Raw genomic sequence first — 26,649 nt, 5'->3', positions numbered from 1 at the left:
GGAGGAGGGTATGAAACTTCCAGATCTTCTTACTATTATTCAGAAACTAAAACAAAATTAAACAAGTCAGTGATTGTAATCACTAACTTAACAGCAAAAATTCATTTGCAATTAAACAGATTTGTATCTTTGTACTTTCTCATAAGTAGGTGTATTTGAACATTACCATATTTTCATTCTTTGTACTTAGACATTTAACTATAATTTGTATATTTTCATAGAAAAACACCCAAGCATACTTCAAAAGCTATATTTTCACTATGTCAACATAATTTCCATTAGGTACAAAAAGAGATTAAGATTCGTATCTTGTCTGAAATGTATTTCAGTCCTTGGAATTTCATGACTTGCATAAATGTATATTTTATCACAGGTTTTTCAACTAAAGCACACCACAACGTGCTTCCCCACAGCATTACCAGCACAAATTGCTAAATAACTGTCTCAAGCCAAGTTCATTTCATGTATTTCTTCCACATAATGTAAGTTCCTAGGGCAATTCTTGCTGTCTCCAAATAACATAGGAACACAGACAGAACAATGGCACTGAATTAGAAGCTAGATTCCTGTTCCACAAGCCATCAAGAATGAGACAAATTGTATTTGTCTCCAACAAATACAATTTGTTTGTAATGAAGCTGAACAGTAAAAAGTGTGATTCAATTTCTAAAAAACATTACTTTAAAATTAAGAGTATAACCAAAATTTCTTTTTTTTAGAAGTTTCATAGGGCGGAGTCTTGGGGGTGCAGCAGTTAAAATGAAGTATTGCAGGCTAAGTCTGCCCAGTTCGATCTTATCAGGCTCAAGGTTGATTCAGTCTTCCTATCCTTTCAAGATCAGTAAAATAAGGATCCAGATTGTTGGATGCAATATGCTGACATTTGTAAACCGCTTAGAGTGCTGTAAAGCACTGTGGAGTGGTATATAAGTCTAAGTGCTACTGCTATTGCTTTCATATTCTGAGAGTTCCCTTGAATTGCGAGATGAGTTGCACATAAATTTAATAATAAAAATCTGACAATATTCTTTTTTTTCTTTAGTGTTTAACATTTATATCAAACCTAAAAGACATTACAGGTAGTTTGTGACTTATCGCCAGTCATTTAATGGTCATTTGTAATCGCTATAGCCTTGGAATGGGTGCTTTACTAGCCACCATAAAATCTCACGCTGAGGGTGCCCGCCACATGATTGCATTTTGGGCACTTGGCAATCTGTTTGCATTTACAACCAGTTGCCAAGTGCCCTATGATCATGTGATCACCAATTGCAATTTTCTCTGCCACCTTCCTCAGAAAGTCAAGAAGCCATAAGGGAAAGTTGCAAGTAAAGGGGATACTGAATTTGAGGTCCATTCCTCCAGCACTTCAAGAGATGTCCCCTGTCCTCCATGCAGGGAGGATAAATCCTTCCACATCCTGAAAGAGACCTTAAATCTGGCGAAAATGCTAACTAACAGCAAGGTTCTTGTGATAATTCTCCCCAGTAGGGGAGAATTAGCCTGCTGAATGACTGCAACTGGTGCAGTCAGGATGGCAACTCTTGAGCAAAGTGGTCATGTGGCATCTCATTTAACAACTGCTTCATTTAACAACCAAGACTGTGGTTGTTTCAGTCCAATTGTGGTTGTAAGTGGAGGAACTACCTATATCTGTATGCAAGTTCTTAGTAATCCTTAAAATTCCATAACTTCAACCAATATCATAAATATATTTATCTATGATAAATATACATTGATGTTTGGCAATAATCTTCCACATTTTGCATTTCATATGTTTCTTTCACATCTCTTTTATTTCAATTCCGTTTCTTGTCAAAAATTCTAAAGAACTAATATTTTTCAAACAAAATCTTTTGCATTTACAGCTTTTTTAAAAGATGTTATCCATGCAGAATTCAAGAAACTAACAACATCATACATAGATATTTTAACTAAGTGGGCAAAGATGCGTATCACCATGGAGACCTTTGCACAGTTTCTTATGTTCCCATCAGACCTCTGTGACATACACTGAACTAAAAGCAGCATTTTTATATATTTTCAATTATATTCTAACTAACCAATTTCAAAAAGGAAAACTCCACAGAATCATCATGGCAAAATAAATATGTGCTTGTAACTGCATGTCCAGTTATTTCTGGACTAAAATAGCAGTTGGTCTTATATGAATTGTATTTCTCGTAGGCTTCTGGAAGGGTCTAGGATTGGGTTATTCTCACGTCCAATCTGCCCAGAGACTGAGTTAAATTTGAAGCCACGCCTCTCTGCTTCCTGGGCCTGGCTCCACTTTAGACAAAGGTCGCAGTTCCATGGAAAACCTGTAAACAAGGCAGAAGGGAAAGGCCTCTACATCCCCAGTCTCACTCACTACCCCAGGTCCTACAGAAGCTACATCAGGGTGGGACCTTTACCCTTCCACAAGCCTACGAGAAATACAGTTCAGGTAAGACCAACTGCTATTCTCCGTAGGAGCTTGTGGAACAGTCCAGGATTGGGAGATGCCAAAGCTGCCTACCAAGGGAGCGAACTAAGAAGCAGAAGGCAGGGCTTTCAAAACCCTTTGCAAAACCCTCCGACTGAATGAGGCTTCGGCTGAGGCATAGGCATCAAGCTGATGGTGCTTAATGAATGGCGAGGGCCAAGTCCAAGTAGCCGCCCGGCTGATGTCCTCAAACTGAGCCTGGGAAGACCAGGCAGCCAAAGTTACAGCGTTCCTTATAGAGTGCGCAGTTATGCAAGCCGGAACCGGAATGCCCCGTGTCTGATAGGCATTGGAAATAGCTGACCTGATCCAACTTCCAATGGTTGATGGGGTGACCCTAGCCCTTAAGGAGGAAGGAGGAAAGGAGACAAACAGCGTCTCCGTTTGCAGAATGAAGCGGTACACCTAAGACAAATGCACAGCACTGCCTGACATCCAATCTATGCCAAGAACGTTCCCTGTCCCTTGAAGGGGCCAGGCAGAAATCCAGCAGCAGCACTTCCTGCACCCTGTGAAAGGGCAAATTAATTTTGGCAAAAAGGAAGGGTCTAAACGAAGAACAACCCAATTCATATGAAAAACACAGAGATCAACTCTTGAAGAAAAGGCACTCAATTTCGAGATGCATCTGGCGGTGGTGGCTGCCACTAGGAAGACCACCTTGAGTGTGAGGTACTGTGTATTAACTGTCCTCAAAAGCTCAAAGGGTTCCTCCATAAGGGCCAGCAGCACCAGAAACAGATCCCATGTAAGGAACCTGTGGACTGCCAGTGGCCTGAGATTAGCGGCCCCCTTGAGAAACCTTTGATTACTTGATATTGAGCAAGAGGCCTGTTTCCCTCACCCCTTAGTACTGTGGTGAGAGCCACCATCTGCCTACGAATGGTATTGTAAGAAAGGCCTTTCTCCAACCTATCCTGCAGGAACGCTAATATCTGAGGGCCGAGAACGAGGCAGGGACCACGTGCGCTCCCCTGCACCAGTTCCTGAAGGTGGACCACATGGCGTTATAGACACGCATGGTGGACCGCCTATGTGATGCCTCAATTGTTCCAATTACCCTACTGGAGAAATTGGCTGCCCTAAGTTGTTCCCACTCAAGTGCCAGGCAGTCAACTGGAGCCACTGCGACTCCTGATGAAATAGGACCCCCTGACACAAGACGACCTCCTCCTTGGGAATTCTCCAGTGGGGGGATATTGAGAGGTCCAATAGATCTGCAAAACATGGTCTGCGGGGCCAAAAGGGTGCTACCATAACTACCTCCGCTCTCTCTGTTTCCACCTTCCTCAGGACCCCGGGAATAAGGGTAATGGGTGGAAATGCGTAAAGGAGGCCCTCCAGCCACCGGCGGCACAGTACGTCCATGTCCTCTGCTCCCTGAGCTGGGAAGCAGGAGATGAACCTGGGAAGCTGGGTGTTGGCCAGTATGTGGTGCCTTCTTTTCATTGGCAACCAAATCTAAGAACTTTAGTTAGCCTTCAATTTTCTCAACCATAATTATTTTGCAGTACCTCTGATTAAACGCAGTGAATGTCCTTGTCAAACAGTCAAGGGAAAGTTTTCATCAAAAAGAAACTAAGAGATTGGTCACGCTGGATGTCATAGCTGGTCAAATCTTGTTAACTGGGGAGTAAGGAGGGAACAATTTACAAACAGAACAACACACACATTTTTTGTGAAAAAGTGTTCAGCTCTTTTGTATTAGTAGAAATGAACATTATCAGAATATTAGTTTTAAAGAGAGAGGGAGGAAGAGGGAAGGGGGATTGAAGGCATGGATAGGTTTTTTTTTTTTCCATCACTCTACCCCCCAAGTGCTTGCCACCCACGCCTGACTTTGAATAGAGAAGATAGAGAGACAGAGATCATGGCATCAAAAGAAAATAAACAGTCCTGTCAATTTGGGCACATTTTGGCCAGTACAGCACAAGCTCAACAAAAGTGTAGTTTTACCTCAAGCATGTTCTCTGTGTTCCGTGCAAATTAGAATCTTTAAACAAAAGGCTACCTTACAAACCAATGTTTTGCACCCCACATGCCATCACTGTGAAGGCACACGAGAAAACTGTAAGTTGGAAATACTGAAGGTTATATTTCTTATTCAGCCAAGAAGGTCACTGGATGAATAGATTCTGGTTGGTTATTCCAAGGGTCAGGGAAGGGATAAAGTTGACTGACCTATTCTCACACGGCATAGCAAGGGTTCAGATAGGGGGCAACAAACATTAATACTGTGTAACGCTGCCATCTCATATCCTGGTAAGCATAATTCTGAATTGTTTATATATTGAATATGCATAGCAGACATTCTTTTCTTTTCAAACATAGCCATACGAGCTCTTGCTGAATAAACAAATGAATGTGGTAGCCAGGAGCATAATAATAGAGCTGTGTTATGGAAATCAAGCAACTTTCTTTGGTGTTATAACGTTGGATTTATTCAGTTTTTGCAATTTTCAGATATAAAGTTTGTACACTGGGTTTTTTTTAATCATCTTGATCATTACCAGGCTACTGTTTGTTTAAAATTTAGTTTTTATGACTGTTCTCTTAAAAATAAAAGTTAGGAAAAGTTAAAATACTGGGGGGAGAAATATACCACTGAAAAATATCCCACTGTATACAAACAGCACAAACATATTAAAAATCAAACCTAACAAAATAGTGATATAAAGATAGTGATTCTCAATAAAATAAGCAATTCTTATTTATAACAGAACATAGTTTTTCTGCAGCAATATATTATGGGAATGAATAAGGGGAGATATGGACACAAACTATATCAGGAACATATGTCTGAGATTTCAAGAAGTATGCTATGTTAATTGAATAAAATGAAAACAGTAATATTAGACATAGGGGGGACAAAAAAAATGAACATAAAGTTTTGTTTGTGTGAACATGAGAAAATAACTATGCGCAAGCTAAGAAAATTCAAGCCTGGAACAAAACAATAATATTTTATGGGTTCTACTTAACCATTGTGAGCCACTCTTTTCATTTGTTGTTGATGTCACACCTTACTAGCACACCAAACAGTTCATACATGGTACATTTGGCAGATCCCTACTAAAAACCTAAAACAGAATTATTAAAATCCCAGAACAATTCCACTTTAGCAAGTTAACTATTCTTTCCAAATGTATTTTGTTTCAATAGTTTATGTAGGTATTAAATTGCAAAAAAAACCCTCAAACCCTTATTATTGAGAGCAATAAAGTCATTGTCTAGAAATTCTGCCAATATTAAGATATAAAAATCCTTTGCTTAAATTTAATCAAGTATTATGAAGGCTATAATTAATATTAAGTTTTTCACAGACATAATAATGGGTTACATTTAATGGTCTCATTCTGCAGATGGAACAATGTCCGCCAGCAAAATGGATTGTCCCTCTTCCAGTTATTTATTTATTTATTTTATTTATTTAGAAAAATTATATTGCCACCTACCTGCACATGGTGATGCAAGGCGGCTTATAGGACATAAAAACACAATAAAATAATAATAATATTAATAATACCCCACCACTACCACCCCCAACAACAGACATTTATATCAGTAATTTAATAGGCTCCATTCCACTCTGGGTTTCCCATGCCCATTAGCAGAACATCTTCAGGACCTTTCAAAAGAGTGTTAGAATGGGGGCCAGTCTAATTTTCAAAGGGATTATGTTCCAGAGGGAGAAAGCCATCATGGAGAAGGTCCTTCTTCTGGGTCCCGCTAGATGTATCTCCTTAGGGGACGGGACCTGCAACATTTCTTCCCTCCCTGCTCTAGTGGGTTGGATAGATATGACTGGCAAGAGATGATCCCTCAGATAACCTAGTCCCAAGCCACAAAGGAAGAATTTTAAAGTTGACAACCAACACTTTGAATTGCACCTGGAAACAAATTGGCAACCAATGTAGCTCCCGCAGGACAGGTGACAGGTATGCACAACGAAGTCTGCACAAAATCATGCAGACCACTGCATTTTGCACAACTGGAGCTTTCAGGTGCTTTTCAAGGGCAGCCCCATGTAGAGCGTGTTGCAATAGTCAAGACGGGAGGTGACTATTGCATGGGTGACCGAGTAGGGATTGTTGGTCCAGGAAAGAGCATAACTGCAATCTGCAGTTGCAGAAAGGCCCTCCTGGCCACAACAGCCACCTGCTCTTCAAACATGAGTCACAAGTCCAGAACAACCCCCAGACTACACACTGGGTCTATTTGGGGCAGTGCCACCCACCAAAACCAAAGATGGCAATTCTCCATGGACCAAAGAACTCCAAACCCAAAGCTACTTGGTCTTGCCATGGTTCAGTTTCAACCCATAACTCTCAATCCAGCCGCTAACAGCCTCCAGGCACTGAGAGGGAGGTGTCATGCTAATGCTTAACTCACCCCAGGCTGACAGATACAGATGAGAATCATCAACATATTGATATCTCAGTCCATGGTGATGGATGATCTTACCCAATGGCAATATCATGTAGATATTGAATAGGAGTGCAGACAGTGCATGTGTGTCTTTGTATATATGTATGTTTATGTGTTTGTACTCATGTTTTATGTTCTATATGCTCCATTGTACGCCGCCCCGAGTCCTGTCTGGAAAGGGAGCGGCTAATAAATTCAAATTATTATTATTATGAAGTATATTCATAAATTAAGTTTGTATTATTCACACTATGTTATTCTTAGTGCTAATTTCAGATTTTGACTGATGTAGAAAAGAATGAAAATTCTGTACCATCTGCATGCCAGGAACGCACAAGTATTTTGACAGTAATTTCAACTAAAAAGGTCCCACAACATCACCTGAATGAATCCAATGTAATGAAAAAATTGACAATCTATATTTTTTTAAAGAATTCTTATCAACGTTTATAGATATGTAACAAGAAAAATCCAGTTATTTTTATAAATTGGATTACAATATTATTTTCGTCCACTTTAGGAAGACCTCACTATAATCATTATTTCATGTTTGCATCTATACAGCCACAGTTTTTACTCAAAAATATTACCAGGGAAAAAGGGCATTGGTACGTACCTGATACGCCTCTTCTCATAGTGCGGGAGGAGTATCCAGGATGGGTTGACTTTGTCCTCCCTTGATTGGACTGAGTCAGATAAGCTCTTTTAGCCATGCCTTGGTCACCAGGCTCCACCCAGTTATCGGCGAAGAACTCTATCCAACTCGTGTGTCATCCACTCTAGACTTTTAGTTTCAAATCTTTATTTATTACTTCAACAGAACAGTTCAATAAACAACATAACAATTTTGCAACATACCCATATCAGGGAGGGGCTGGATACTCCTCCCCCACTATGAGAAGAGGCGTATCAGGTAAGTACCAATGCCCTTTCTCCATAGTGAGGGCAGCAGTATCCAGGATGGGACGTACCAAAGCCTACACGTCCCTAAGGAGGGTTACACATTTGAGTATATGCCCAAACTTATGCCTGGTGAGGCGTGTCCCGCCCTGTGAACCGCCTGCAACACCCTACGTCCGAATGAGGCCAACTTGCAATTCCTCATGAATGGGGAGGGGGGAGACCCCGTGGCTGCCCTACAGATCTTAGACAGCGAGGCCTACATGGCCCAGGCCGCAAAAGTGGTCACGCTTCGTGTAGAATGTGCTGTAATAGAGCTTGGTGTTTGCAGACCCCGTGCCTGATAGGCAGAAGCAATACAGGTTCTTAACCACCTGCCTTTCGTGGTGGAAGTCAACTTGTTCCCCAGGGACCCCGGCTGGAAGGAAACAAATAGGGCTTCTGACTTCCTGTTTGGCCTGGTTCTTCTGAGGTAAATTCTCAGAGCCCTCCTCACGTCCAAGGTGTGCCACTTCCTCTCTAATGGTGAGAAGGGTCTGGGCAGAAATTGGGCAATATCAGCTCCTACGAGCGATGGAAGCAAGAGCACACCTTGGGTATGAAGGAGGGGTCCAACCTTAGCACTACCCTGTCCTGGTGGAACAAGCAGAGATCTTCCCTGGTAGACAGAGTCTGCAGTTCGGATATCCTCCTGGCGGAGGTGATGGCCACCAAAAAGGCCACCTTAAATGTCAGGAACTTCAGAGAGACAGTACGTAATGGTTTGAACGGAGGGCCTGTCAGAGCGTTCAACACCTTGTGTAAGTCCCAGGAAGGGTACCTGTGCACCGTGGGCGGTTTAAGATTGGAGGCCCCCTTGAGGAACCGCCTGACCATCGGATGGTGAGTCAATATCTGAGATCTACCGCACAGGAGTACCGATGAAATGGCCGAGACCTGTCTCTTAATTGTGTTGGGGACCAACCCTCTGTCCAGCCCTGACTGAAGGAAGTCCAGAACTTGTGCAACAGTGGCCCAGACCGGATCGCAGCCCTAGAGAGGCACCATGTTGAAAAAGCCCACCCTCTAGCGCTGTAAACAAAATAAAACAAAACAAACAAAACAAACAAACTTGTCGGCCACTAGGGTGCGTTGCAAGACTTTGTAGATGCAGGCGTAGTTCAAGTGTCAGCCACTAGAGTGCACTGCAAAACCTCTAGATGCAGACACAGTTTACTTGTCAGCCACTAGAGTGCCTTGCAGGACTTTGAAGATGCAGGCGCAGTTCACTTGTCAGCCACTAGAGTGTGTTGACAGACTTTGGTGCAGTTCACGTGTCAGCCACTAGAGTGCGTTGCAAAACTCAGTAGGCGTGGACGCAGTTCACTGGTCAGCCATTAGAGTGCGCTGCAGGGCTTTGGAGATGCAGGCGCAGTTCACGAGTTGGCCATTAGGGGACGATGCAGTGCTTTGTAGATGCAGGCACACATCACTTGTCGGCCACTAGACGTTGCAAGTGTAGGCCTGAAATACTGGATTGCAGTTTGTAGAGGAGCCACTAGTGGGCGCTGCTTGTGCCTACTGTTTGGAGTGATTGGTAATGGCACCTCCCTTGCTGTTAAAGGACGGAAGGCTGAGTCAATCTTGAGCCAATGAGATTTGAACTGCCAAACTGCAGCTAGCAGTCAGCTAAAGTAGCCTGCAGTACTGCACTCTAACCCCTGTGCCACCTCGGCTCTAGTTGCCAAGGTAAATTCTGCTGGCTAAATTTGTCAAACTGACTTCCAATTTTGGAATTCCTAAGGGTCTTTACCCAAACTCAGAACCCGTCTTGAACCTGGCTAGTTTGGTACCTTCTATAGGGGTTGAGCCCTTCCCAAATAATTCATAAACAATAGTAACCAATCCACAAGAGCATAACAATCTCTTCAGCTGAACTACATCTGCCTTTTGGCCCTTTGGCTGCCCGAAGGCTTTGCACACACAAAGTAAGCTGATGTTGGGATGGTTGGGATGTCTTTATTGCACCTCGTTGTCAGGACAATTTATCATTAAAGTTCAAAAGATTTGGGAGATCAGGTCTGGGCTAGCTGACCTCTTTCTCATTCAAGTTTCATTTCCATGGAGATCTTTCCACAAGGCTTTTACAACCACTTAAGGAGTAAGGCATGGAATCTGCATCAGGTTTCTCTTTCTTTGTTAGGCCACATTGTTTGGCCTTAATAACAGCAAATCAGATTACATAGGTTGGGAAGGGGTGGGGTTGCTTTATCATGTGATTCCTGGATCCCTTCCCCTGGAGCTCAATTAGATGGAAACAAGGTCGATCTTGCTTTCAAACAAGGAGAGAGAGGAAACATGCTTTTCTAACTTTGCAGGATCTGCTTTCTCAGTGTATCAGAGAAGAACAAAAACAGAGCAGATTGAATCAGCTAGGTGGTAGATGCTGCATTTATCATGCAACTCTTGGCCCCTTTTTAACATATTTTCTTAATCACAACAGAGTCCTTCATCGCAGGAGAGATAATCAGCCTCTCTCACTGAAACGGGATGTTCCTCTTTGCTCCAAGAGGGGGTGAGGAAAATCCCGGCAGCTGATTTCAGTTAGACTACAAACAGAGTTTGGGATTCAACTTCAATGTCCCTTTTACTCGAGGGGAGCTCAAAATAACCTCATCTTTCCACTGTTCTGCCTCGGGTGGTTGCCCCACCCCCATGCCTGCAGAGGTAGAAGGGAGGCTTGAGGAGAATGCCCCGTAGTGAGGGAGACTGCCATCCCTGGATAGAGCCCCAGATGCCTGAGGTATCAATGGGAATCCTCACTTGCTGGGAGGGATCCTCCTGTGATCGCATCAGGCTCCAGACTAGGGGGAGCCTTCTTGCTGATGGCCACATGGCAGATGCACCCTAGGGCTTTATGCCTCTGCCTTTCATATTTAGAGGCAGGTTTGAGAGGCTTGGAGCCGGAGCTTGCCTCTTTAGCTGCCCTGGAGGAGGTGTGCTTCATTTTGCTCTTTGCCTTCCCGCCCCCACCCTTGGATAAACCTTCAGAGGTAATCTCTAACCTGATTGGAGGCTCTTCTGCCCTTCCAGTGGGGCTGCTGGCTTTAGAAACAAGGACTTGATTCCTGCCTGTGTCCTCCGAGCTGCAGAAGGCTGCCATCTTGGGCCACTTGGGGACTCTCCTCCCCCTTCTTTTCAAATGGTGCTGCGCAGCAAATACAATAGCTCCGCCGGTCAGGGCTTTGAAAAAACGGCTTGTGCTACTAAGAACTGCCATGCTCTCTCCTTTGGCCTCCTGCTGTTAACAGCAGCTAACTGAGAGACATGCCGCCCGCTCCTCCAGCTGCTTTCCTTTCTCTTCCGTAAAGGGTAAGTTTTTCCTTAAAGGGAAGACCTTCTTTAAAGGGAAAGCCTCAGCAGCGATCTGAGCCTCTTTGCCCTGTCTGGGCTTCTCCGGCTAGTCAGGCACTCAAAAAAGGATTGAATAGGGCTTGCATAAATCGTGATAGCAAGGTTGCTGGAACACAGTATGACAAAGCCCGAGGTGTCGAAGGGAATCCTCACCTGGGAGGGGTTCCCTTCTGCAGCCCTGCCAGGTAAAGAGAAACCTGATAATCTTTCCTCAGTTTCCAGGCCGGAGGGGGAGCTTCCTGCTGCTGACCTTGTGACCAATGCACTCCAAACTTGGTGCCTCTACCTTTCATATTTGGAGCTAGGCTTGGGAGGTTTGAATCCACAGCCTGCCTCTTTAGCCCTCTTGGTAGAGATATGCTTCCTTTTTGGCCTTTACCTTGCCTCCCCCGCCCTTGGCTGATGCCTTCAAGATGGTTTCTAACCCTTTTAAAGGCTCCTCAGTGCCTCTGGTGGTTGCTGGCTGCAGGGCTGAGTGCTTGGATCCTGCCGGCGTCCTCTGAGCTGCTGGGAGCCACCATCTTGGACCACGTGGTTTCAAAATGGCTCCCAGCTCCAAATTCAAAAAGCTCCTCTTCCTGGGAGCACGTGGAAGCGGCTTGTGCCTTTGCAGGCTGCCACGTGGCTTCCTTTGCCGCTGGGGGCTCTCTCTCACCTCCCCCTGCCTCCCGCAGCTCTTTCTGAGCCTCTCCGACTCTCACCTTGTTCTCTGGTTATCGCTGCCAGCGTGGGCACTCCGGGGCGTTTTAAAACACCACGCTTTGTCGCTCAACCCCTGAAGTGAGCAGTGGAGCGCTCCGGCGCCCTTAGAGCCTCCTTGGGCGTTGCCTTTGCTGCAGAGGCCTCTGCGGAGCTCGCTTGCCTGTCTTTGGTGAGAGTCCTCACTTAGTGCCCTGGGTCTTGCTCTGTGACCTGGGCTATGTGCTGCCTTAGCAGTTGCTACGCGGGCTTTCTACCCCCGCTGGGGGTTTCCTCAGCCTCTAGTGATTGATCAGGCAGCGTGGAGGCAATTGCGATCGCTTTTGCAGCAATTTAAAATTTTTCCTTTAAGTTTCTTCAGGATCTAGGATGAACACAGCCGTCCGTTGATGGACTGAGTCGATAACTGGGTGGAGCCTGGTGACCAAGGCATGGCTAAAAGAGCTTATCTGACTCAGTCCAATCAAGGTCAACCCATCCTGGATACTCCTCCCCTCACTATGGAGAAAAGAGCTGGAGAGTTGTCTTCAAAAGCTACATGTACCAGTAGTAGTTACACAAGTACTGTTGAAGAAAAATTGTAGCTAACACAAATACCACCTAAGAGAGGATGAAGTCATCATGTGTTATGCAATGCTTCTACGATAGCCTGTATAAATAGCATCAAAACATTGGATTTGATACTTGCTTAATCAGGCACAGAAATTGTACATGTGATAAAAAATTTGAACTAAAGTAATGATGCTATTGGACAGAATGCAGTAAAAACTAAAAACACATAATTATGGCTTTCATCCAAAACATCAGATAACCAAAACTATATAGATGTACATATGATAGGACATGGGGAAGGAACTTAAGTGGCAAATTAATAATAGATGCCCAGTTAAAAGCTATTTTGTTTACCCAGCAAAGCGACTGCTTTTTCAAAAAGTTTCTGTTGTTTTATAGTTTTCAATATACAGATAGTCCTCAACTTATGGCCATAATGGAACCTACCCATTACAATGTTAAGTACAATGCTAATACATGACTCTTCATTAGACATACAATTGGTCTCAACAGACTGAAGAGTAGCTTCCAATGTAAACTAAAAATCTAGCGTCATATATTTGAATTCTCATAAAGTCAAATTTTGCTTTTCCCAACTTTTTATAACAGACTGCTTACTTTCCATTTTCACACTGCATCTGGCCTTTATTTACAAATTGTTCTATTTGTTCCCAGGTTCGTTTCCCATGTTGCTGATGCAGTCTTTATAAATAGTATCAAAAGTATCTTTTAAAAGTACATCTTAAGGAGACTGCAGAATCAGAAGAGATACTTGCAGAACACTTGGGAGAGACTAACAACTCAATACCATGTTTCTCCGAAAATAAGACAGGGTCTTGTTTTCTTTTGATCCCCGAAATAAGCGCTTGGCCTTCTTTTCGGGGAGGTCTTATTATTTTTGAGGTGCAGGAGGCGGCAAGCGTGGTCACCTCATGGCTGCTGTGTTGCAATATTTTCAGGGAGGGCTTATTTTTGGGAGGAGAGCTTATTTTAACGCATGCGCTCAAAAATCCGATTGGGCTTATTATCCAGGAAGGTCTTCTTTTCAGGGAAATAGGGTATATATTTTGAGAAAACATGTTATTACTTACAAGAATCTTTCAACTTGATTTATAATTGTTTACTGAAAAATTCTATTGAAACTAAATCCCAGTTAAAAATACAGAGGATTGGAGCCTAACATTTGTGGATAACAGATTCCAAACTAAATACAGAATTTTTTATATAAACAAGAGCTAGACACTAACTTGAAATCTCAGAAGTTAATATCTGTTATTAAAGAATGAGAAGAAAAGAGAAGAAAACCAAACCGTGAAATCTGTCAGTTGCCCAAATCAATTTACTTTACAAATTGCAAAACATAATTCAGTTTTAATTCAACTATATAGCACAGGTGTCAAACTCACCATGTCACATTGCCATCACGTGACATTTCACAATGTTTTTCCCATTCACTGAGCTGGGGTGGGTGTGGCCTGCATGTGATGCATCCGGCCTGCAGGCCACCAGTTTGACACCCCTGTAGTATTGGCATTAAGACACATGGTTTTTAGATTCATGTAATACTATTTTCAAATGATTCTGATTTCTGCTGAAATTGGCATCTGCTATGTCAAGAAAACAATCCTATTTTGAATTTAGATAATCTGATGCTTCAGTTATTTAGGTCTACAAGCTTCATAATCCTGAATATTGGCAATTCTCAAATTTTATGGAAATCAAAATACTAAGGGCATAATTTATAAAATTGCCCTTCCCTAGAGTAAACACAATGGGAATGTAGAAAGCCTCTGGAGGGAGAAAAATGGCCCAAGGGAAACCCGGAAGGCCATTCCTAGAAAGCCTCTGGAGCCTTGGGGGGGCCAAAAACGGACATACTGAGCCCACTGGAAGTTGGAAAAAGGGCACAAGCGTGGGGCAGCAGGGGGGGGTCACACACACATGCGGAGGGGGCATGGCACGAGGGGAATTAAATTATGTGTGTGGGCATGCAAGCATGAGCGATAGCGCACGCGCACATGCTTTTGGCACCCAAGGCGAAAAAGGTTCACCATGACTGTGCTAAGTAATAGCAGTCTTTAAATACTAATGAAAAGTCAATCTCAGATTTATTTTTAATAACATATTACGATTTTAAACAACATACTATGAAAGTCAATCTCAGATATTATAGGTTTGAAATGTATGCAATGTAATTACAACTGATGAAATGCCTTCATGCTATCTGCCAAATTCAAATTTCAGGATGTTATACAATAAAACAGAGGTAGCCATGACTGGTTAAAGACGCTGAGCTTGTCAGCCTGTATTCAAGACCCGAGCGCCCTGTTATGCTTCCCCAGCTCCTGCCCACCTAGTAGTTTGAAAGCATGCAAATGCAAGTAGATAAATGTTGGCCATATGACCACGGAAAAGTCTTCGGACAATGCTGAACCCTAACCCTAACCCTATGGGTTGGACATGAGTGCAGGGCGAAACCTTTACCATCATATAATAAAACAATAGTTATAATCAAAGAGAACACCCAACTGGACAGAACCACAATATGATATGCCTGTCTCGGTTGGCTCACCATATTTGATTTCTAGACCAGCTTTTGAAGCTCAATGCTTTCAATTCTTATTAAAACTACTGATCTTCAAAAGCTGGAACTGTTTAAGTCAACTGTTTAGCTCTGTGGGCTAATAAACCTAAACTGAACAGTGTAGTGATACACAGTTTTGTTGGTATGAGAGAGACACATGCAGAGCTAGGAAAGATCCAAAGACTCAGTGAAGACTTGAAGAGGAACAGGCACCCTAGAGGCATGTTTACACACTGCAGAAGGCTTTTGATGGGGTTGAATATAGTACAAGAAATTTTAACAGCCAGAGAAAACATTTACCTGCCAACCTGACAGGTAAAGTACAGAGACAACCTTGAACAAAGAACATAAGAATTGTTAAAAGTAAATGTCAACTTAGCTCTTGGAAGAAATAGGGGGGAGAAAGAAACTTGATACTGCTTGGTATAAGAGAAGTAAAAGGAAACTCTGACAAGCTTTCAAGATTTCCTGACTTGACCTACCCTGAAGAATTGACATTAATCTTGAAAGCCATCCTAGACTCTAAACAGAGAGACATCAAATCTTATTTTGGTTATGGAGATGGCATCAAATATTTGAGGCACCACACTGCCAGCAGAGGAACTTGCTAAAGTATTATTGCAATACCAACAGCAAGTGAATATACAAATAATAACCCTAAATATTCTAATGATACAACTAGCACAGCATTTGGAACAAGATTTGCTTTAGCCAGGGGTAGGTCAATAGCCTGAAGTCAAACCAATATTTCTTTGCTCTCGTGGAAGTCTGCCAGAGAAATCAGATAGAGTCCAGGATCATTTTCTGACTTTCACAACTCAGTGTTAATTGCTTATGCTAGGTCAGCTAGCAGAATTTCCTATTGTGCTCCAGGGGTCACTTGTTCTAGCATGCTGAAAGAAGGGACAGCCAAATGGGCTGTGTCCTTAATTGAAGGCAATGATCACCAGAATTTCACATAGAGATTTAGAGATGCATTTTATATTTCCATTAGAAGAACAGCAGCAAATTGAGAGATTGGCAAACTGAAACTTGACAATCTCAAATGTCATAGACAATTTTCAATTATATACCAGAAAATGGGGTGGAATAAGCTTCCTCTAATCAACCGGTTTCAGAGAGAACTTGCTAAGGGACTGAGAGATGAATTAGTGAGACAAAGCATTTTTACCATTTGTATACATCTCTCCTGATCATGGACCTTGGCAATGGTGTTGAAGCTCATTCCAGATTTATCAACATTGGTAGCCCTTTTCTGAGGTCCTTAGAATATTCTTTTAATTGGGGTATGATTTACTTTCATTAATCTTTTGTCATGAAAACCAGAGTTTGATAATGAGAATCTTCAGAATTTTTCTTTAAATAACAGAGAACTCTTTAGCTTATGCATAAGTAACATCCAATTTATTTCATTAAGAAAAATGGTTATCCTTGGGCTTCACATATTTTTTCCAAACAAAGACTATTGGCTCAATATATTAGATAAGGTCCATTATACTGTTTTGGCGCCGTCCATTTAGCAGAATCTATTAATGTGATGTTGGGATGTAAATGAATCTCTGGCCCCTCTTTTTTTAATTACTACAATCAACAGTAAGGGGAAGTGTCTTTATAAACTGAAGATAAGTTATAGCTAGCCATATATCAATTTATTTTTTGTTACACAGGATCCGCAATCAAATTCTGTGTTTTGAAAAACTTATAATATTTTAAAGTTGCTTTCGATTGTTTTCAGAACATATATTTCCAAGAGAAAAGTGTCATGAACAATTACAACTGCAGGCTGGTAAAAATCCAACATTAACATTGTATTCTTCATTACAGATTAGTCTAAGTTGAAATAGTTCTGTAACAGCAGGAATACTTTATGACATGTAATCAGTGATAAGTTGTTTATAAACAAATGTATTATTTTGCAGTGGTTCCCGTACTATTAGACAAAAAAGTCCTTTTCAAGAAATTCTAAGCATGTTTTATAAATTTTGAAAGAAAATATACTATTCCTCCTTCAATATAAACAGTATTTCCACTAAACCCATTATAGCTTTAGATATACAAATTACTGCCACAAATGATAAACATTTAAATTAGATTGTAAAGTAACTTTGATATCACTTAAAAGTTTTGCCTAAATGAATTACTTGAAAATCAACAGACCTCCAACATTATGGACTGCAGAAAGAGCACTGCTAGCTTTAGTTTTCAAAGAACTTCACTTTTACTATGGCTGAATTACTATGAAATACCCTTTGGACCTCACAGTCTATCACAAAAAAAGTTAACTCGGCTCTGTAAAACTTGCAAGGGGAAAGGACCACATTGATAAATTAAAAATAATTGTGGGCTGCAAAGGCATATCTCTACCACAACAATCAACTGTTTGGCAGCTACCATTGGAGGATCTTGGCACCATGTTTTTCAGAGTGGTGTCAGATCCTTCCTGGCAGCAATATTTAGTGGCCATGATTTTTTTTTAAAAAAAAATGCTGGCAGTATACAGAAGGCCACTTGGTGGACAGCATGTGGTCAGCAGGCTGCATATTGTACAGGCCTGGATACTCTTCCTGAAGGGAGAAAGCAAGGCTCAGAAAAACTATTACTGTACACGGAAATTCCTTCGCAAGAATTTTAACTGTATGGATTTTGTAGGGGCAAACCACACATTCTTTCTTAAACATTCTTTTTCGCCCAACTAAGAACCTTACTAAATAGAAAAATTGCTTCACAATATGTACTACAGCAGTATTGTTTCAATGGAACCTGTATTTTAAAAAAAAATCTGTAAGATTGTGTGGCAAAAGCCACATCTTAAAATGCCCATTTGTTTAGTGCAGTAGTTCTCAACCTGTGGGTCGGAACCCCTTTGGGGGGTCAAACAACCCTTTCACAGGGGTTGCCTAAGACCATAGGAAAACACATATTTTCGATGGTCTTAGGAACCAAGACACCAATTTTATGGTTGGGGATCACCACAACACGAGGAACTGTATTAAAGGGTCGCGGCATTAGGAAGGTTGAGAACCACTAGTTTAGTGCCTCCGAAAAGGCTAGGCAAGGTCTTTTAGAAGTACACTAAACCAGAACTTTTAGAAGTACTCCAAATGTCCTAGGGCTGCCAACAAGGCTTCCCTGCCACTGAACAGGCAGCAAAGTAGTCAAAATAGAGACTTGCCTATAGAATTTGCTTGTTTTCCTCCTCCCAACTCTCTGCAAAGCAGAAAGAACGGACATAAAGAGATTTCAAGAGAGTATATCAAGAGCAATGTGATCACACCAACAAAAGAAAAGGATCAAGAGCAATGTGATCACACCAACAAAAGAAAAGGATCAAGAGCAATGTGATCACACCAACAAAAGAAAAGGATCCTGTTCAGCATTCCCTGCCACCAGATAGGTCACAAAAGACCAGGTAAAGGAGAGATTGTCTACAGAAATTGCCTTTTTCTCTCCCCTTCTCCACAGAACAGAGATAATGGAAAGAAAGAGATATCAGGCAAATACAGTAAGCTGTTTGCATAGTTCACCAATGGCTCCCAATGGGCTATCAGCACAATCTCTAGATATGGAAGATCAAGCAGCTTACTCTCTGCTAGAAGAGAATATTTGTAGCTCAGGGTTAAACTGTGGCATCCTTGGTGGTCTCTGAGCTTGTGGTTTTCTTGCAGACATTTCATTATCAAACTAGGTAACATCATCACAGCATTGGAATCAGTTCACAGATTCTTTAGATTCTTATTCTGAAGCTGTTGCTTTGCAAACTATACTTTATAGATTATCACATGTTCATTTCTCTTGTTAAATCAAGAGAAAGCTTATAAAACACTAAGGACCCCACAGCTTGCTTACTTATAATCCTTTTCTCTCCAATCAATATTTTCTGCAAGGGGGCGGGGGAGGGAAAAACACAATCCAGGCATAGGACAACATGCACTAACTGCTAATGGCAATTATGTGACTAAGAGATACTGCAAAGGCCATAAATGAGCCGTAAACTTGTGTTTTCAGCACAGTAATAACTTCAAATGGGTTAGGTTCAAGCTTCATAGACTGGTACAAAACAGCTGCCTTGGGAGAAGCTCCAAATTCCTGAGAGACTCCAATGGTGAGTAGTAATCACCTTTTCCACAAAGCCTCAAACACCTTGGAAGCTCCATCCCAGCCACCCTCACTGCTCTGCCCTGCACCATATCAACTGACCTTCACCATTTTCCTCCTGTTGCCCAACCTTGTGCTTTTTATAAAGAAGAAAAAAAATGCTAAAGCCACTCACTCAGCTACAATGTCTTAAAATACCTCTTTTCCCATGCTCCTGGGTGGTGCTAGAGCACTGGAACTGGCTTTGTAGTGTCCTCACTTTCCCAAAGCTCTGTAAAGAGTACACCTATTCCAAAGCTAAGCAGAGCACCCTAGGTTCCAAAAACAAAGTAACTTTCTTTTTTTATTATTCTTTGCAAAGGGGCAGGCTGGCATGACTCCTAATCTCAACAGTTTTAAGACGTTTTGGCTAGATTTTTGTGAGTTAAAACTATCAAAGCACACATTCCCACAAATCAGCTTCAATGGAAGAAGCCAGTTCCATTCATAAGAATAGCTTTGCTTAACCGCCATGTGATTCACTTAACAAATACAGTTTCTTGCTTTACAACCATTGTAAAATCAAATCTAGTTGCATTATGCCTCTACCAAAATTTTGTTGGATGAGTAGAAAACTACCTGTACTTTAAGGAGAATGACATCAACAGCTCTAATTATTGGAAAATTCCTCAATGCATTTAAGATTTTACTGGTTTCCATATATTTCCTATGGAAGAGCTTCCTAATTCAAATTATAAAACTACTGATGCCTTAAATTCAAATTTAATCAGGAATGATCTTACCATTGTTTGAACTTTTCTACCTTCAGACCATCTTTACACACAGGTAAAAGGACAAAAGATTGTTTTGTCTTATGTGTGAAATAGTCCAAAGATGGTTCAGGACAGCCTCTTTGGTATCAATGGAATCATGAAGTCAATATCACAGTATTCTCAATGTAAATGGCAAAATCTTCTAGAAACATCTTTGATGTTCAAGCATCACTCTTGAAGACATTTCTGCTAGAAGACAGATGTGGACTAATTATTTTACTCACAAGCAATTTCCCCACAAGTGTCCTTATGGATTGCTATTATGTGCAAGCCCTCAAACCAACTGATACTGAAAAGTGATCATGAAAACCCAGACTCAGACAAGGAAATTCACTAAATGATTTTGGATTAGAGATTGTATTTAAACTGTACCTTGATTGGTACTGAAAACATTAAGTGTTTATGCCAGGTGGCAATACGTCTCCTCTCTTGACATACACTATATTGCCAAAAGTATTCGCTCACCCATCCACATAATCAGACTTAGTTGTGAGCGAATACTTTTGGCAATATAGTGTACTTCACCCTAAATTTAGGAACCTGCTCACTGCTGTTTTATTGTTAAAGACAGAAGGCACATATCAGCAAAATGTCTGACTTCTGCAGAACCTAAGTATGTATGTCTACTCTGATGTATAAATTCGGTATCTTTTCCTCCAGCCTTTTTGAGCGAATGAAAATTTGCCCATATTTCTACTAGGCTTAAGATTGTAAAACAAAATATATGCTCAATTATTGCATAAAACTTTGGTAAAACATAAGAAACACTGCTTTTTACCTATTTAGTTTCAGATAGAATATAAAGTACAATGCCTAAAATTAAGGAGCAAAGGCAGACTAGAATATTATAAAATATTCTATAAAATACTATAAAATATGAACCACATAAAAGCATTAATAAGTTACAGCTAAAACTTTCAGCCTTTCTTGGTGTGCAACAAGAACTTGGGAGGTACGGTTTGGTAACACCAACTGTTCCTAATCTCATACTTAAACCTAGATTTGGAGTTGAGTCAGCTTGACTTCCTAGTCTATAACTAATAATGAGTTGAGTTTATTATGAGGCACCTTTGTGTTCCATTGCTGCACCACTCTGCTGGAGGATAAAATGATAAAGTTACTTCCCAAGATAATAAATCTCTAAAAGCAATAAAAAATAGTACTAAGAACAAGCACAAAAGAGAACTTGCTCAAAGATTTAATATGTTATGATGGCACAAATATGAAGAGATTTCAAAATATCTATGAATCTTTTTCAAAGGCATCATTTCTTGCTAATATGCAGTCTATTGTGATAGAATCATAACTGACAAATGAAAACCCTGTAAGTGCCAGCAATAAGATTATCTGCTGACCCCAGCACACTGTAGGGGAAATTATTAGTGCTCTCTGTCTGGCAGGTTGTCTTACAATTCCACTTGAAGCCTCCTCAGAGTATACAAACCACCTACACCAAAAACACATCTCAAATAAAAATGTGCAAGTTGCACATCCTACTAAGTTCATTGCAAGAATAGAGCTGCTGGTGAACCATCTGAAAACCCATCAGAATTAACAGAATACATTTATATGCCTTCAGGCATTTCTGAACAATGATCTGTTTATGTTTGTCATTTTAAGTAGTCCCTCACACAGTAGAATAATCTGATAATATAAGCATGAGGAAAAAAATTAAAAACTTCTTCAATAATAAAATGCAAGTGCAATAACTATATTATGTATTGCCTAGGAAAAGTGTACTATAGATACAAGGGCTAAGTGATTTTTGTAGATTGCAAAATGATAACGTTATTGCATCTAGCTTACTTTAAATACACCTACAAAAACCATGTTACGTACTGAAGCAAAGCAGTAGTAATGTTGTACTTATGGATAATATACTTAGCCATTTTCCAAATCAAAGGTTCATTCCTCATCCATCTAAGGGTGACATGAGGTGTTCAAGAGAAGCCTATTTGTCAATAATATTTTACGATTAAGCTCAATGTAGGAACATAGCTAAAAAACATGAAATTTTCCCATTTTTAAAAAAGCAGAGCTGCTGATTCTTTCCTCTCATTTTAGATTTTAAGAGCAAACACTGGAACCATATTTATGATATTATCAAGATTTTTTCACAAGATTATCCATTTGGGCCCATTTTCTCCAATAGCTTTTTTTAGGATGTTGAAAATTATAGTGTGTACTTTAACTGTTGGAAATTACCTTATCTGCTATAAGCCATCAAATTAATTATATACAAAGACAGAGTAAAAGGATTATGAAACAAAGCTACACTCACATTGTATATATTCACAAATAGAAATTTTCCACAGATTAGTGCTTTGAGGTACTGTTTCACAAATTATATGCTTATGTGAAGATCACTTGCAATCATAAAGAACCAACTTAAGGTCGTAATATTTCTTATTCTACATTTACAAAATCAAAAAATTATAACAAGGCGTAGTTTTACATGCATCTTAGCATATTAACAAACTTTACTTCTGATCTTGATTCACAGATGAGAAAAATAATTATCTGTTTATAAACTATAAGAAATACATATTCTTGTAATTTGGAAAATGCTTGTGTTTTTATTTTATTGCAAAATACTCAATGCAGTGTCTTACCCCAAAGCTGTTGCTTTTCAAACTATTCTTTATAGATGATCACATGTTCATTTCTCTTGTTAAATCAAAATAATATCAATAGATTTATAAAACCAATTTGCATATTAATGTAGTGGTTAAAACATCCAATTAAAAACCAAGATAGTGAATTCTAGCCCTGTTTTAGGCTCCAAATCTGCTGAGGTGACCTTGGCCCAGTCACTCTCAACTGTAGGAGGAAAAGGTAATGGTAATCATGTCCAAAAAACCTTGCCAAAATAACTAAAGGGTCTAGAATAGGAACAAAATATAAGGTCACAACCTCCCCTCCCACCAACTAATTCATCTGACATACTGTACATGTATTAGCTATTTTGTTGCATGTTTATTCTTCAAGATATAGAAACACATTTAGTTGTGTAGTTAGCTGACATATTTTCAAAATTCATTAAAAAACAAGCGCAAGGATGTTTTTTGAGCCCTTGACAAAAAATCAGTAGAAATCCAGGTATCATTGAAGTATTTATATTTAATCTAGGGCTAAATACGTTGTATAATGTCTAATATTAGAATTTAATATAGATTAAAATTAAGGCAAAACAGAAATAACATTTTTTCCTATTGAAAATTACAAAGAACTAATTTTCAACTCTGGAAGTCCCCAAATTATCTTTAATCAATATTTTTTTCTAAAGCAGGCCATGAGGTGCATTTAAAATATATTGTAACGACTATTTTCTGCAAAGTACCATTGGCTATGTATGTATGTAAGTTAATAAAAATGATTATTTCAAAGTCCACTTCAAGTTACATTTTGAAAGTTACATTATACTGAACTTTGGAACTTGAACTTTACATACAAATGATTATTTTTAAATATATATACAGTATGCATTCATACATTGCAATCTGTGTAATATTATAAATATATGCTTAATTATTTCAAATTATTATTAGTTATTTAAGTCTATAACTGCATGCATTTCAAAATTTAAAAGAGGTCAAAAACTACTACTAAATATCCCAAGCAAAACTGATGAAAGAACTACATTAAAATTGAAAAAGAATTCTAAATCTCTAAAAGGATAAGAATTGGTGTTAAAAACTGTTCTCTTTAAACAACTGCCATTCAAAAACCCTAAAATAATTTATTCTTTTTCCAGCTTTCTGTAAGATGAGATACAAACTATCACTCATAGTTTCCTTCGGTATCTGTGTCTGAAATTATATATAATAAAGGTGGATGTATTACGAAACAGTGCACTCATCAGCAAAGCATCTGCAATAATAAACCAATAAATGTTGCAGAAATCCAGTATACCAATTAACATGCTTGCTAGGAAATTGAAAATCAAGCTGATGAAAAAATGCAATATAAAAATAACATGTCCAATATTAGAGGGAAAATTAAAATAAGCCTGCCTCTTGCAAAAAAAAATAGTGAATAACAATGCTAGCCTAAACCATGTCTTACCACAATTGAAGAATAAACATACCAACGTATACTATCCTTCCTCAATCTGATACCTTGATCACAAGGTCTCTATGATTACCCCTGGAACCTATTCACTAGCATCCTCCCCAGTTTTCTCTCCTCCAGCCCTAGTCTTCATATATGCCCTTTGTCAAATAAGAACATCCTCATGCTCTTTACCTTGTCGGGACCAGTAAGGACCATGGGTGTTTGGTAGCAATGTCTTTTCTTAAATCCTAAATTGCCACTGAGCTCCAACCTGCCTATTCTTAGTGTCAAGCCTGGAATTACAACCACCAAGGCCTCCAACCAGCATGGTGGCAGCAGGGCCTGAGACTTAATAGAGGTCCAACACAACTGGGGAGATGGGAATGGAGAAACCTAACCAAGGTACCTCATACCATAGGTGCCGTTTAAACGCAAATAATCCAGCTCTCAACGGTCTGGGCAGCCTGCGCTTAGGGTTTCCTGCTTCTTCTTCTTCTCGCAGCCACCTCCTCCATTGTTGTTGTTGTTGTTGTTGTTACTACTACTCGTTCTGCCCTGTGCCTCTGAAGCCCAGCCCCTGCCTTCGGTTGTCAGCAGCCACCGCCTCTCAGCCCAGCCTGGATCTGAGGCTTCTCCACCTACAGGATTGCAGCAGGCAGGAACGCAAAACGGCAGGTCGCACGCGGGGGGGGGGTGGGGGTGGAGAGAGAGAACCCACCACATTCCTCCACGACCACCACCGCCGCCTCGCATCTCGGGGCACAGGTGCAGAGAGTAGAAGGGTCCGGCTGTCCCTTTGCTCTCCACCCCCCTACCCCCGCCTCTAAGCACCGCCTGCCTCGTTTGCGCTCTCCCCCTTTTCAGCCCGAAGATCGCCCCGCTTTTGTTTGGCTTTTTTCCTCCCCGGCCCTAGACAGAGCCGCGTCCGTCTAAAAACCGTTCCAGCCCGGCCGACGGCCGAGCCTATTGTCTCCTTTCGCTCCGGGCCCAGCCTCAGAGACTCTCCCAGCACACAGGAATGGCTTGCTCCCCGCGCACCCGCGCCTTTCCTTTCGTTCTCTTGCCCGACCTTCGCAGCCGCGCTGGTTCGGGTTCCGCTGGGTCGCTACAGACATTGCTTCGCTCCGCTCCGCGCCTGGGCCCAAACCTCCCTCTCCGTCTCCTGCGATCGTTTGGCGGCGTCCCCCACACTCGCCTCCCGCCCTCCCCCAGCTGTTAATCCGCCAGACTCGCCTCGCCTCTCCTCCACCAGTCTCCCGCCCGCCCGCCCGCCTCCCTCCATACATCCCAGTCCTTCCAACAGCCTTACCCCTCCGACTGCTTTCTCTCCAGCGTTTTCTCCCTGCCTCGGTCGCCTCACATTCCAGCCGCAGCTGAAGAGCTACTGCCTTCGGCATCCACTCTTACCGCAGGCCTCTTTCTCACTGCCCAACCCCTCCTTACCAAGAAGGCTCCGGTTTTTCCTGCCGGCCACCGTCATCGCGTACCCAGCCACTCGTCACGGGACTCCCTGCCCACAGACCTCCACGGAACCATAGAGAAGGAGGGCAGTGAGTCGGATTTGAAAGCCGGGCGCCGCCATATTGGTTAGGGGCGGAAAAAGACTTAACCGTAAGTTGCTTTGTGGCAACGGGCGAGCACAACTGCGGAGACTACTGAGGGTAAACGTCGAAAAAGGAAGGTGATAAATGTATGCGTGAAAGAAACTTTTTCACCAGAAGAAGTGGCCAAAGTGGAAAGTCATAATAAAATATTTCTCCACTCTTAAGTTGAAGATAAACCTAACGCCAAAAGACTGCAATTTTTCTCTCTCGGGTCCCCGTAAAAGGGAACATTTATCGCACAACGCCGCGAAGATCGTCGTGCCAAATGCAGACGGATAAACGCCCTCGGCTCGCGCCAGAAAAGGCCAGATCAGGGCGCCCTCCGGCCTCCCGTGCTCGTCGCCCGGTTTGGAAAGACCAGGGAGTCGAGCCGGGGCTCCCAAGCGCCATGTTAAGGGGAGCGAACAGCATCGCTTCGACTAGGTGCCGGATTCGCTTTTATCTCGAAGCAGCGCCCGTAAAAGAAGTGGAGCTGCCGACTTCAGCTCGGATCGAGATTCCTAAATAAACCGTTTGGGGGAGCCTACGACCTCTCCCTTCCAATTCGATTCTTTAGAATAGAGCTGGAAGGGACTTTGGAGGTCTTCTAGTCCAGCCGCCTGCTCAAGCATGAGAACCCTATGACTTTCTAGCATTCTTACACAGACTGATTGCTCCCTCTGCCTTATCCTTACTCTCCTTCTGCTGCATCTTTTGAATATCCATCCAATAACCCTTTCATTATTTTTGAAACATCTTCCTTTTTTCTCTCTCTATTCTATTATACGCTCTTGGGGGATTGCCTGTTTGATTTTTAGTATTATTGCTTTCTTTTTAGTGGTTTTATCTGTTTTTAACCTATTTTTATCTTTTTGTAATTTATTTTGTCCCCTCCACCACTCCTTCTAATTTCTTAGCTGTCTTCTTTGTGTTATATTCATCTTTTCCCACCATTTGTTGAGAGCCTTCTATTTTCACATATTTATCTTTAAATATTCCCATCTAATTCTTATAATTCTTTGTCGTTATTTCTAACATTTCTTCATAAAACTTTATTGTCTCCTT

The 26,649-nt window shown here is 41.3% G+C and overlaps 1 protein-coding gene across 5 annotated transcripts in view; it reads right to left on the bottom strand.

Annotated features, from left to right (window-relative positions):
• Positions 1 to 25,836, bottom strand: part of SHOC2 (SHOC2 leucine rich repeat scaffold protein) — a 63,894-nt gene extending 38,058 nt beyond the window's left edge. The window contains exons 1-2 of one of the 5 annotated variants that reach the window (XM_081954797.1): positions 25,311 to 25,425; positions 13,864 to 13,976 (exon numbers count right to left, since the gene is read on the bottom strand). The gene's annotated coding sequence lies outside the window, so the exon portion shown is untranslated. Of the gene's footprint in view, positions 1 to 13,863; positions 13,977 to 24,193; positions 24,575 to 25,070; positions 25,190 to 25,310 lie in introns of those variants that run through there. The other 4 variants (XM_081954795.1, XM_081954794.1, XM_081954796.1 and 1 more) reach the window with 4 other exon arrangements.
• Between the last annotated feature and the right edge of the window lie 813 nt (positions 25,837 to 26,649).

This window comes from Natrix helvetica (assembly GCF_964273705.1).
Source record: "Natrix helvetica genome assembly, chromosome: 5".
NCBI lineage: Eukaryota > Metazoa > Chordata > Lepidosauria > Squamata > Natricidae > Natrix > Natrix helvetica.
Note: the sequence above shows the minus strand (reverse complement) of the source record. Positions and strands in the feature narration are given on the sequence as shown.